This window comes from Scyliorhinus canicula, chromosome 9 (assembly GCF_902713615.1).
Source record: "Scyliorhinus canicula chromosome 9, sScyCan1.1, whole genome shotgun sequence".
In the NCBI taxonomy this organism is placed as follows: Eukaryota; Metazoa; Chordata; class Chondrichthyes; order Carcharhiniformes; family Scyliorhinidae; genus Scyliorhinus; species Scyliorhinus canicula.
In genome coordinates, this window is record NC_052154.1 from 126545215 (window position 1) to 126559270 (window position 14056).

General features: G+C 47.5%; 1 protein-coding gene and 1 long non-coding RNA gene across 2 annotated transcripts in view; one reads left to right on the forward strand and one right to left on the reverse strand.

Moving 5' to 3' along the window:
• Positions 1-10957, forward strand: part of LOC119971665 — a 42613-nt gene extending 31656 nt beyond the window's left edge. The window contains exons 3-4 of the long non-coding RNA XR_005461889.1: positions 2577-2716; positions 10503-10957. This is a non-coding gene — a long non-coding RNA (uncharacterized LOC119971665). The remainder of the gene's footprint in view (positions 1-2576; positions 2717-10502) is intronic.
• ptpn5 (protein tyrosine phosphatase non-receptor type 5) overlaps positions 1-14056 on the reverse strand; it is a 271921-nt gene that overhangs the window by 172634 nt on the left and 85231 nt on the right. The window lies entirely within an intron of this gene.

The window sequence follows — 14056 nt, forward strand, 5'->3', positions numbered from 1 at the left end:
AAAAGTCAATGAATGTTTGCCACCTTCAGGCGAACCCCTGTACAGATCCCCTCAAGGCGAACTTAATTTTTTCCATACCCAGAAAACTCGACATGTCCGAAAGCCACAGCTCAGTCTTCGGGGGCTTTGAGTCCCTCCATGCCAATAATATTCGTCGCCGGGCTATCAGGGAAGCAAAGGCCAAAACACCGGCCTCTTTCTCACCCTGGACTCCCGGGTCCTCCGAAACCCCATAAATTGCCACCCCTGGACCCATCGCCACCCTTGTTTTTAGCACCCGGGACATGATCCCCGCAAATCCCTCCCAGTACCCCCTAAGCATCGGACATGCCCAAAACATGTGTATGTGGTTCGTTGGTCCTCCTGCGCACCTACCGCATTTGTCCTCTACCCCAAAGAATTTGCTTATCCGAGCCACCGTCATGTGGGCCCGGTGAACGACCTTAAACTGAATCAGGCCGAGCCTGGCACATGTTGCGGTCGAATTTACCCTACCCGGGGCTTCTGCCCAGAGCCCGTCCTCCTTTTCCCCGCCTAGCTCCTCCTCCCATTTGAGTTTTAGTTCCTCCGTCTGGGACTCTTCCCCCCCTCATGAGAATCTTATAAATATCAGAGACTCTACCCTCCTCTCTTTCCCCCTAGAGACTATTCTGTCTTGGATCCCCATTGGCGGGAGGCGTGGGAAGGATGGGACCTGTCTACGGACAAAGTCCCGCACCTGTAGGTACCTGAAATTGTTTCCCCTTACCAGACCAAATTTCTCCTCCAAGCTCTTCAAACTCGCAAAGCTCCCCTCCAGGAACATATTGCCCACCCTCCCCGCCCCGCCCGCCGCCATGCTCGAAACCCCCCATTCATACTCCCAGGGGCAAACCGATGGTTGGCGCAGATTGGCGCCCAAATAGACGCACCCACCTCCCCCCTCCACTGGCCCCATATCCGCAGGGTCGCCACCACTACCGGGCTGGTGGAGTACCTGGCCGGCGGCAGCGGTAGAGGAGCCGTGACCAGGGCTGCCAAGCTGGTGCTCCTGCACAAAGCCGCCTCCACCCGCTCCCAGATAGACCCCGTACCAACCATCCACTTCCTTATCATAGCGATGTTAGCAGCCCAGTAATAGTTAACCAGACTCAGCAATGCCAGCCCTCCCTCGCTGCAGCTCCTCTCAAGCATCGCCTGTTTCACCCACGGGGCTTTTCCCGCCCAGACAAAGCTCATGATCATCTTGTTAACCCTTTTGAAGAAGGACTGCGGGATAAAGATCGGGAGGCAATGAAAAATGAACAGGAATCTAGGGAGGATTGTCATCTTTACAGTGTGCACCCTCCCTGCCAGCGACAGCGGGAGTGATTCCCGTCTCCGAAACTCTCCCTTCATTTGCTCCACCACCCTGGTCAAATTTAACTTGTGCAGCTTGCCCCAGTCTCGAGCCACCTGGATCCCCAAGTACCGGAAATTTTCAACCAGCCTAAATGTTAGCCCTCTCAATCTGTTCTCCTGGCCCCTTGTCTGCACCACAAACATTTCACTCTTGGCCATATTTAATTTGTACCCTGAGAACTGGCCAAACTTCCTCAATGTTTCCAGTATACTTTCCATCCAATGGGTCCGACACGTACAGGAGCAGGTCGTTCGTATAGAGAGAGGCCCTATGTTCCACCCCGCCCCTAACCATCCCCTTCCATCCCTTTGCGGCTCTCAGCGCAACCGCCAGCAGCTCTATGGCCAGCGCAAACAGCAGCGGGGAGAGCGGGCAGCCCTGTCTGGTCCCGCGGTATAGTCTAAAATACTCTGACACTTCTCTGTTTGTCCTGACACTGGCCTTTGAGGTCTGATACAATAGCTTGATCCAATTCACCAGTCCCTCCCCGAACCCAAACCGTCCGAGCACCTCCCATAGATAGCCCCACTCCACCCGGTCGAAGGCCTTCTCGGCATCCATCACTACCTCCAGCTCCTTGCCCGTCAGGGGCGTCATTATCACATTAAGTAATCTTCTCAAATTGGCCGACAGCTGCTGCCTTTCACAAACCCAGTTTGGTCCTCCCCAATCACCTCCGGTACACAGTCCTCAATTCTAATCACCAGGACCTTTGCCAGGAGCTTGGCATCTACATTGATCAGGGAGATTGGCCTGTAGGACCCGCACGCTTCCGGGTCCTTACCCTGCTTCAATATCAGTGATATGGTGGCTTGCGACATCGGCGGCGGCAGGGTCCCTCTATCCCTTGCCTCATTAAAAACCCTCGCCAAGACCAGACCCACTAACTCAGAGAACTTCTTATAAAACTCTACTGGGTATCCATCCGGCCCCGTGGCTTTCCCCGACTGCATGGCCTTTAGGCCCCCCCAATACCTCCTCCACTCTAATCGGGGCCCCCAGCCCATCCACTCGCTCCCCGCCTACTGTTGGGAATGTTAACCCGTCCAGAAACTGAGAATTGGGACGGACCCAGCAGTTTGTATTTGACTGCTCTCCGACTCCAAGTTTCAGCCATTTCTGCATGCAATTGTAATTCGCAAATAAAGCCTTGTTTTGTTTTCTTAACAAGCGTTGTTGAATCTTTCTATCACAGTCCAGAAGCGGGAAAAATATTGACTACAACATTTGGCGCTGCGAGAAAAAAAAAAAATATCCTGAGTGATCTTCCGTGAGGGACTGCGAAAAAGTGATCGAAGCCACGGCCCGGAGTAAAGAGACAGATGCCAGCACAAGGTAAGATTAACCTTGGTCTCTCTCTCGGATTGCTGGCTTGACCCCTCATCCCTGACGGAAGTAACTAAACAAGTGACGGTGCTCGAATCTAAATTTGACTGTGAGTAGAGTGTTCAGGGTCAGGGACCCGATTGTGATTAGCCTCTGGTCAGGGACCTATTGATCTTGTTTTTAATCTGAATCAGGTTTATACAGGCTGTGAATAAGTTTTGGGTCAGGGACCCTTCAATTTGATTTGGTGCCAGGGGATTTTTTTTGAACATTTCTTCCGGGGGCTCCGAAGTGTACAGCTTGCCATAGAAGTCCCGGAATACCTTATTCAATCCTGCCGGGTCCTCTACTCTGCACCCCTCCCCATCCATCACTACTTATTTTCCTAGCCGCCTCCCTCTTCCTGAGTTGCTGCGCGAACAATCTACTGGCCTTTTCCCCATGCTCGTACACCACACCCCTCGCTTTCCTAAGCTGTTCCACGGCCCTACTCGTGGATAGCGCCCCCAGTTCCGCCTGTAGTCTCTGCCTCTCCCCGAGTAGATCCTCTCCCGGGGATTCTGCGTGTTCCTCGTCTAAACAACCCATTTCCCTAACCAATCTATCCATCTCTGCTCTGTCCGCCTTGGCCCTGTGGGCCTCAATTGAGATCAACTCTCCCCGCACTACTGCCTTCAGTGCCTCCCACAGGGTCGCCGCTGAGACCTCCCCCGTATCATTCACCTGCAAGTAGTTTTGCATACACCTTCGAAGCCTCTCACAGATCCCCTCCTCCGACAACAGTCCCACGTCTAGCCTCCATTGTGGGCGTTGGTGCTTCGCCCCTCCGACCTGCAGGTCTACCCAGTGCGGGGCATGGTGCAAAATAGTGATTGCCGAATATTCCATGTTCTTTACCTCCCCTATACAGTCCCTGCTTAGGACAAAGAAGTCTATCCTAGAATATACTTTATGGACGTGCGAGTAAAACGAGTAGCCCATTCCCGTCGGCTGTCTGGCTCTCCAGGGGTCCACTGCCCCCATTTGATCCATAAACCCTTTCAGCTCCCTTGCCATTGCTGGGAGTCTACCGTTCTGGGACACGACCGATCCAGCCCCGGGTCAAGGACCATGTTAAAGTCCCCCTCATTATTAGCCTACGAGAGTCCAGGTCCGGGATCTTCCCCAGTACTCTTTTAATAAAGTCCAGTTCGGGGCATATATATTCACCAGCACCACTCTTCTCCTCTCCAGTCTGCCCCTTACCATCAGGTATCTGCCCCCCACTGTCTGTGGCTATGCTCTCCGCCTCAAATTGCACTCGCTTGTTGATCATGATTGCCACCCCCCTGGACTTCGAGTCCAAGTCCGAGTGGAAGACCTGGCTAATCCAGCCCTTCCTTAGCCTAGTCTGGTCAGACACTTTCAGATATGTCTCCTGCAACATAATTACGTCCGCCCTCAGAGCCCGCAAGTGCGCGAACACCCGCGCCCTCTTAACCGGCCCATTCAGTCCCCTGACGTTCCAGGTGATCAGCCTGGTCTGGGGGCACAACCCACCCCCCCCAACCACGCTGGTCAGCCATAGGCTTTCTCGGGCCGGCCCCCGGCCCGTGCGTCGTGCCATTCTTGGCCCGCCTCTTGGCTGCCTCCATCCTCGACCTCCTTTCCATTGCCTACTTCAAGTCCCTCCCACGTCAGCAGAACAACCCCCCCCCCAGCAACATCCCCAAGTAACCCCCGCCACCCATTGGCTGTATTCTCCCCCCTACCTGACTCCCTTGATTAGCCAATCTGCTAGTCCAGTCACTCATCACTCCGGCGCCCCCCTGTCTCATTCCCATTGTTTCCCCGTCCTCATCCCCACTCCCCGGCGCCCCATCCCCCTCTCCAACCCGCTGGAGCAAACTCACTGGCACAGGAAGGCATGGACATCAATACAACAAAAATCCCCCAACCCACATCCTTAACCCCCCTCTCTGACCGGCCACCCTTGGTTACAATACCGGCTCCAGTGTACTCAGCGAGCCCCACAAAAAGTAAAAATCCACACGAAAAGTAAAAAACAGAAAAAAGAGGAAGACAAAAAAAAAATCCAATAACCAAAAACAAAGGGAAGAGTCCCAACTGTCCCGCATGGCACCTTTAACCCTGCAAACCGTTGAACAGCGGTACAGGCACATTCGGCATCCTTTCATACGATAGTTCTCGGGTCCTAATTCGAGCTCGGGGGACCTCTTTTCGGGACCAGCCCCTGATCCCTCGCAAAGTCCATCGCTTCTTTGGGCTCGGAGAAGTAGTGGTGTTGACCCTGATGCGTGACCCAAAGACGGGCCGGGAACAGCAGACCAAACTTCACATGCTTCTTGAACAACACCTCCTTAACTTGTTTAAAGGCTGCTCGCCGCCGACCCACCTCCTGGCTTAGGTCCTGGTATATACGGAGAACACTGTTGTTCCACATGCTGCTCCTGGTGCTCTTCGCCCACCGCAGCACCCGCTCCTTGTCCACAAACCTGTGGAACCTGATCACCATTGGATGGCGGGGGGGGGGGGGGGGGGGGGGGGCCTGGCCGTCCCTGTCTCGCCTGCACTCTGTGTGCCCCCTCCAGCTCCGGCGGACGCGGAAAGGCTTCAGCACCCATCAGCTGCATCAACAGGTCTGCCACAAACGCTGCGGCGTCCGCTCACTCAGGCACCTCGGGGAGGCCGATGATCCTCAGATTATTCCTGCGAGCTCTATTCTCCAACTCCTCCACTCTGTCCAGCAGTCTTCTTTGCCACTCCTTCAGCCCGTCGATTTCTACCTCCGCAATCATCTGCACATCCGTCTGCTCTTCCACCGCCACTCCCAGCTCCTTAACTTTTACATCTTTAGCGTCCAGCCTCCGATTCAGCTGAACCACTGCCTTCTGAAGTGGCTCTAAGTTGTCCCGCTTCGGCGACTCAAAACTGCTCTTCATCACTTGCAGCATGCTATCCAGCGATTGCTGAGTCCGAGGTCCGTGTGTCCGCCATCTTAGGTTCCAGGTCAGTTTCCCCTGCTCCTTGCCTTTGTCCCTTTCTCTCTCTCTTCCTCTGCTTCCTGGACCCCCGCGGTTCCATGCAGTGCAGCCCGCTCCCCCGCACTTCTGCAGCCGCCTTTCTGCCACTCCACAGTCCCGCTATCACGGGGAATCAGCCCCTAAAGCCCCACCGGAGTGAGAGCCCGCCGAATGTGCGGCTCACTCGATCATCGCCGCCACCGGAAGTCAAAAATTATTGAATTTGTAGAAATATAAGTTATAATCGTTTGAATACTGTCCATGACTGTCTCAAATGGGGCAGCACGGTGGCCTAGTGGTTAGCACAACCGCCTCACGGCGCTGAGGTCCCAGGTTCGATCCCGGCTCTGGGTCACTGTCCGTGTGGAGTTTGCACATTCCCCCCTTGTCTGCGTGGGTTTCGCCCCCACAACCCAAAAATGTGCACAGTAGGTGGATTGGCCACGTTAAATTGCCCCTTAATTGGAAAAAATTATTGGGTAATCTAAATTTATAAGAAAAAAAAATAGTTAAAAAAAAATGACTGTCTCAAATGTTATGAATAATGTACTGCAAGTACTGATATGAGGGTACATTCGACAAGCTTGAAACAATCTCGTAACCGAGACCAGACGTGACGTAGGCAGTTTGAACGTGGGACAAGAGTCGTGGGACAAAAGTCGTGGGAAAGTTAATTAATTAATTTGTAGTTGATTAATGTCTAATTAACCAATCGCCTGTTAAGTGACTGACACTTTCCTGAACGAATCAAGGGGGTCTCAGCTGAGAATTAGAACTACTGAAACTAAGTGAGGGGCTAAATCCAGACAAGGATTCCCTTAAGAATGTGATCCGTTTAACTGATTAGCAGAGAAATTATAGCCGTCGGAGAATCTTTGAAGCATTGGTCAAAATTATTTTTAAAGGCCTATGTTGAAATGACTTTTAATTTTGTAAATCTGAAGTCACTTTTATCTTGAAGCTTTTTCTTCCACTCGTTGGTGTCTCAAGGACATTGAGAGACACAGGTGAAAGATATTTTCCAATTAATTTTGTGAGAAACCGGACTGACTTATCCATGAACGAAAGAGGAGGCGAATCTTACTTGCCCGTGCTCAATCCGTAACCCTCTATTTCCTCCCTATTTATACACCTATCCACATGCCTCTTAAATGTTGCTAATGTGCCTGCTTCTATCACATCCTCTGGCAGCATGTTCCAGGCACCAACCACTCTCTGCATAAAAAAAACTTACCCCGCACATCTCCCTTAAACTTTCCCCACCCTCACCTTGAACCTGTGGCCCCTTGTAATTGATACTTCCAGCCTTGGAAAAAGCCTCTGATTATCCATCCTGTCTTTGCCTCTCATAATTTTGTAGACCTCTATCAGGCCTCCCCTCAGCCTCTGGTCTTTCCAGTGAAAACAATCCTAGTTTATTCAACCTCCCCTCATAGCCAACACCCTCGAGACCAGGCAACATCCTGTTGAACCTTCTTTACACTCTCTCCAAAGCTTCCACATCCTTCTGATAATGTGGTGACCAGAACTACACGTAATACTCCAAATGTGGCCTAACCGAGGTTTTATATAGCTGCAACGTGATTTGCCAACTCTTGTACTCAATGCCCCTTCTTAATCACTGTGTTGCCACTTTTTGGGAAGTGTGTACCTGCACGCCCATATCCTTCTGTATGTTAATGTTCCTAAGGGTTCTGGCCATTTACAGTACCTAGATTTGATCATCCAAAATGAATCACCTCACATTTGTCCAGATTAAACTCCATCTGCCATTTCTTTGCCCAAGTCTCCAATCTATCTATATCCTGCTGTATCCTCTGACAATCCTCAACCCTATCAGCAACTCCGCCAATCTTTGTGCCATCCGCAGACTTACTAATCAGCCAATCCACATTTTCCTCCAGATCATTTATACATGGTACAAATAACAGATTTCCCAGCACTGATCCCTGCGGAACACCACTAGCTGTAGACCTCCATTCAGAAAAACACCCTTCCACCACTACTGTCTGTCTTCTATAACTAAGCCATAAAATTTCCACAGAATCCTTACAGTGCAGAAGGAGGCCAATTAGCCCATCGATTCTGCACCAACCCCTCAAATGAGCACTCTGCCCATCCACAAGTGTCCATCCCTACCTACCCCGTTGCCCATCCACAAGTGTTCATCCCTACCTACCCCGTAACCCCATAAACTAATCTGCCCATCCCTGGACACTAAGGAGCAATTTAGCGTGGCCAATCCACCTAACCCACACATCTTTGAACTTTGGGAGGAAAACGGAGCACCTGCAGGAAACCCACGCAGACACAGGGGAGAACGTACAAACTCCACACAGACAATAACCCCAGGCCGGAATTGAGGTTGGGTCCCTGTCACTGTGAGGCAGCAATGCTAACCACCATGCCACCCAGTTCTGTATCCATCTAGCCAGCCCATCCCGAATCCTATATCGAGGACAGGGCCCCAGTGATAGAGTCAAACTGTGGTAGGAAACAAAAACAAAGATAGAGAGAGATAGGAAACAAAATTTTGATTGAGTGAATAGGGAAAAGATAGTTCTATTGGTTGGGTATTCATTGGCAATGAGTTTTCAATTTAAAATTTTCCTGAAGAGGTGAGGATACATTTGGTTGATGATTGTCCATAAAGAACATAGAATCATAAGCGTTGAAATTCTGCAGATGTTTCACTGGCCTCCCATTACAACTCCAGCAGGAGACTTAACCTTGTCCCCACCGCAGTGAGATAGTGAAAATAATTATCTCTCCCACTCCCTAAGAGTGCTCGGTTTCCATGCAGAAACCAGTTGAATTACCATTGCATTGAATATTACATCATAGAAGGAGGCTGTTGACCCCATCACACAGTACCAATCTGAAAGAGCTATCCATTTAGACCCATGACTTCACCTTTTACATTTTTATTTTTAAAATGTTGATTCACCTCTCTTCCAAAGCTTCTATTGATTCTTAATATCAATTATATATTGCATTTTAAATATTCATATATTCACATTCAAAAAATACTCTACTGTACTTGTCTGTTCAACAATGTTATACTTTTAATGTCTATTAAACACTATACATGCACTGCAATTATGTCCATTGCACACTGTACTCATCTTTTACACTGCTATATACTGCAATTTTACTGCGCTGGGAACGAGAGCATATTGATAAAATTGTTGAACTAGATCTAGAAACATGGATTAATGATTTGGCAACGTGAGTTCAAATTCCAACTTGGGAATTTTAATTCAAATTAAATTTAAACAAACAAAAACAGCAAATACTGGACAATAAAAACAGAAAAATACTGGACAATCTCAGCAGGTCTGACAGCATCAGTGGAGAGATAACAGGGCTAACATTTTGAGTCTGGATGACTCTTTGTCAAAGCTGATTTATCAGCTGATTTGTCAAAGCAAATTTAAAGAAATCTGGAATTAAAAAGCTCGTTTCTGAAACTACTTAGTTGTTGTAAAAACCCATCTGGTTCATAAATACCCTTCAGGGAAGCAAGTTTTTTTGTCATTATCTAGTCCAGTCAATCTTTGCGAAGTCTGCGCGTTCTCCCCGCATCCCCGTGTGTTTCCTCCCACAAAGTCCCGAAAGATGTGCTGTTAGATGAATTGGACATTCTGAATTCTCCCTCAGTGTACCCGAACAGGCGCCGGCCGGAGTGTGACATCTAGGGGATTTTCACAGTAACTTCATTGCAGTGTTAATATAAGCCTACTTGTGGCACTAATAAAGATTATTATAATTATTACTATATAGCATTCTGAATTGCCTCTGAAATAACCTCTATGGAAGTGTTTGATAAGATTTAAAAAAGGATTGATCACCCACATCAATTAAGACACCCGATATGACAACATCATACCCAGTCCAGTTGGTCCTTCAAATCCCTCCTCATGAACTTGGAAAGTTCTGCCCGAATTAGGAGAGCTATCTCACAGCCTAGTGAAGCAATAGCTGACATAATGATGCTCCTACTAATTTCCAGCTATCACCCTCTGTCAGCTGATGATTCAGCACTCACAGAATGTACTCTGAAAGGGGAACCAATTTGGCCGAGGCCTGAAGGGCACAGCTGTCAGACCAAGCCTGCGGCAAGTTTTGAAAGAACAAACAGGAGGGGAAAAACATACTTGACCTCATACTCACCAGTGTGTCACAGATACAACTATTTGTGACCAACAAATGTGTGGAAATTAAGCCTTATCTTCACACTGTGGACATCCTCTATCATGTAGGACACTCCCACCATACTGAATGGGATAGGTTCAGAACATATCTGACAGCACAAAGCTGGGCATCCATAAGGCACCATGGGTTATCAACAGCCGCAAAATTGTATTCAACCACAATATGCAACCTCTTAGCCTGGTATATTCCTCATTCTACCACTACCATCAAGTCAGGGGATCAATCCTGGATCAATGGCCAATGAAGAAGAGAATGCAGAACCAGGCATTCCTAAACATTAGGTGCCAATCTGGTGAAGCTACGACACAAGAATACATGCATGCTAAACAGTGGAATACGTGTGGTATGTAGCATGCAACCAACAATCAAACCGAAGCCCTACAATACCACCAAATTGCCCAGGTAAGTCCTATCCACAAAAAAGGATGAATTTACCACCCGTGAACCTACTCTCAATCATCAGAAAAGATATGGTAGGGGTCTTTGACAGTGCAATCAAGTGAAACTGACTCAACTGTTCACTAATGCTCAGTTTATGTTCTGCTTGGACCTCTCAGCTCCAGATCTCATTACAGTCTTGGCCCAAGCATGGACAAAAGAGCTGAATTTCAGAGGTGAGGTGAGAGTCTCTGCACTTGACTTCAAGACAATATTTGACTAAATGTAGCATCCCTGAGGTCTGGGAAAAGTGAAGCAAATGGTAATCAAGGGGAAGATGATCTACTGGCTGAGCCAATCCTCTCAGCCCATGATATCACTGGAGGAGTTCTGCATTGCAGTGTCCTAGACTCAACCTTCTTCAGCGACTTCATCAATAATCAGAAGCGGGGATGTTCACTGATAATTGCACAGCATTCGGTTCCATTTGCAACTCCTCAAATATCGAAGCAATTGTGGTGAATGTAGACATTGTTATATCATATATTTTATACCTGTAGCAGTATTATTTTAATAGCCTGGGCTAAGGTATGCATTTCATGCAGTAATATTATTAAAGAACCTAAGTTAAAGTGCCCTGACTGTGTGTCTGCTAAAGCTGTAATTAAGCAGTAGTAAAATAATTAGGTCATTATTGATTTTAACTACTTACTTGGTTACAGATAAAGGGCTAATGGAATTGTGTTCTAATTGCTGGAAATTCCCTGGAGTATAGATAATTTATGAGGGAGTGGTGTTTAGTCCTAGCAAAGCAGGTCATGGAACATAGTGGGAGGCAGATGATAGAATTAATGAAAGGAACCATGTCTGTCTGTAGTTTTTCCGTCTGTTATAGGATTTTAACTTGAACAGCAGTTTTGCCAAATGCTATTAGGTTGAGAAGACGTGTACTAGATCTGGTTGTGAAAGAAACTCTCTCTAAAAGTCTCGACACAGCTGAGCAAGGACCCTGTTTTGTTAACTGTATTTATAAGTGGCGCTTGATCTGTATTGGAATTCTTAATTGGAGTTAGTCACTTTTAAGAACCAGGTCCTTAATTAGGCTCTCCGGAAGATAATTTCTATACTTTTTAAAACTGTACCCAGTGACCTGATTGTGAGATGTAGCTGTCTGGGAAACAAACAAAAGTAAAAAGGGTTAACAAGAAGTTAATTATAGGTTGGGGTAAATCCTGTGGGTAGTTCTGTTTTCAAGCAGCTAAGTGTAGAATAAGCTGGTGCAAAGAACATCTCTTTCAAATAAATTCAGTTGAAATTCTGTGTGCTGGTTGAAATGGTTTAAAACCCTTGACACCTGAAGGTCTCTCACAGTGAGTTGTACTTGTGGGATAGCCAAGTTCAAAAGAGATACGGAGAGTCTCCAGAGTTAAAATTGAGAGTTGTGACCCAAGGTAGCCATGCTTAAGATGTTCGTGATTCCTGTGTTGAACAGAGTCCAGAACTGTGGGACGGTTGGAGGAGGTTTAAAGGATCAGCTCAGGACACAAAAAGTCTCAACCTTCAAACAAATCTTTGAAACAATACTCAGGCCAAGTGGCTAATCTTCCAATTTCTGATTTAGGGGTGTCACTCATGTGGCTGTCGTAGGAAACTTGAGTTGAGAAGTTGTACTTTTAATATATTTAACATAAATGACTAAGATAGATGGCAACTATTAGGTATTCAGGTTCTTCGACTTTTATGTAATAAAATTGTGTAAAACAGTAAACCTTCATTATTTTGGTAAATACAGTAATCCAGTGTTATCCAGCATTTTACCAGCCAGAATACGCTATTAACTGGAATGTCTGATATTCCCCAAATATGAATTGTCACTTTACCAACTGGAAGCAGCGACAAAGTTATCTGGTACCCATACCTGTATACTGTATTATTTTGTATTTTAATATACTGTTGAAATTTAGAAGTAAAAATAATACTGTCCTTTAAATTTCTGAATACTTTCATGTGATTTAATTTGACAAGTTTTACACTGTTTTCCATCAGTAGATGGAACTCTCTATTAACCTGCATCACCCAATCCCCACGCATGTTGGATAATAAAGATTTTACTGTCACTGTCTTTCGAATTTGAAAACAAATGTAAACATCACTGGTCTCTATTGAGATCATAAAAAGAAATAAAAGTAAAGCGAAAAATTTTTGGAACACTAAGAGTAGCCTGAAACATCTAAAGTAGTATTCATGGCACAGCTCACACTTCAAGGACAATTTTCACTGGATGCTAAATTGGTAAGGGTGGAGGTGCGCTTGCAATGCATTGCAGATATGCAGAGTAGGCAGATTATGATGCGTATAGTGCTGATTTGAGACGAGCGCTACTATTCAGAGCTCCACGGTCCAGCTAATACTGTCTATTAAACATGCATGGCTGAACCTGTGCTCAGCAGTAGGAAGGGTCCCTCAACAATGCTATTACAGGGATGAATCACCCAAAAGATTTCTGTGTCTGGTTTCAGACTGGTTTGGTGGGGTGTTACTCGGCAGCTGCTGTGCCAAGATTGACACAGCTATTCAACGGCACTTTGCCATTTTTGGGGGCCTCAGGAGTTTCTCCCCTTTGAGGCCACATTTAGGCCGTTTTCCTGCACTGGGGAGTTGAGCTCGACAGCAGGACCAGCTCCTCACAAAACGGGACGCCATTTTAAATGGCTTTCCTGATCTCTACACCCCATCTTTCAGGACCACCCCCTTCATCCCCCAACCTTTTTGTCCCCTCAAACCTTCCCTCACCCCCCTTTTCATGGACACGGCCCCCCCAGGCTCCGGCCCCTGGCTGGGAACCTTGGCACTGCCAACCTGGAATGCCCCTTACACCCTGGCAGTGCCATCTGAGCTCGGATGGTGCTGGCAGTGTGCCAGGCTGGCAGTGCCAAGGTGCATGAGTGCCAGGGAGTGCCAGGGTACTACCCTACCCTGTACCCGACCACCCGAGGGGCTCTAATGGCCTGCGAGACCCCTCCTGAGATACCATCACACACTTGTGGAAACCAATGCCAAATGGCACTTGGTTGAAGCCTCAAAGGCATGCCCATTGACTCCAGGGTGCTGGGAGAATACAGCGTCCAGATATTTAAATGAGCCTAATGGCTCCGAGCATAGTGAATCAGGCGACTCATGATCGGATGATGGCTGAATTGCGCCCATAAGGAATGTCAGATTCGTCGCTGATTAATTTCAACTGGCTGTTTCTTTGGTGTTTTCTAGAATTCCTTGACATTGTTCAAATATCAGGGAGTGGTGTGGCAAGTATGAAGGACTTGATCCTAACTTTGAGGCTTTCGCACAAGCCAGTTGGTCCAAGAAATGAGGGCCATAATTGTAACACAGCCTGAAATGGAGATGAGCAGAGGGAAAGCAGAACAGAGCAAGTTTTTAGAAGAGGAAGGAGGATGATGGGAGAAGGCTCATGGAAGGAGACCATATCTACCTGGTGTATTTGAGGAACATCTTCTGATCCAAATTTCAGTGAGGAACTCCTTGGACATTCTCACTCTAATCTGCCACCTCCTGCAGCCATAACTCAACCTCAGAATAGGGTGAGGACCATATTGCCAGTATCTGTGAAAGTGACTGTGGCAATTAACTTTTATATGTCAGGCTCTTTCCAGATTGGACATGGAGATATTTGCGACACTCAAAGTTTGCCTTCCACTGTTGTGTAAGAGAGATT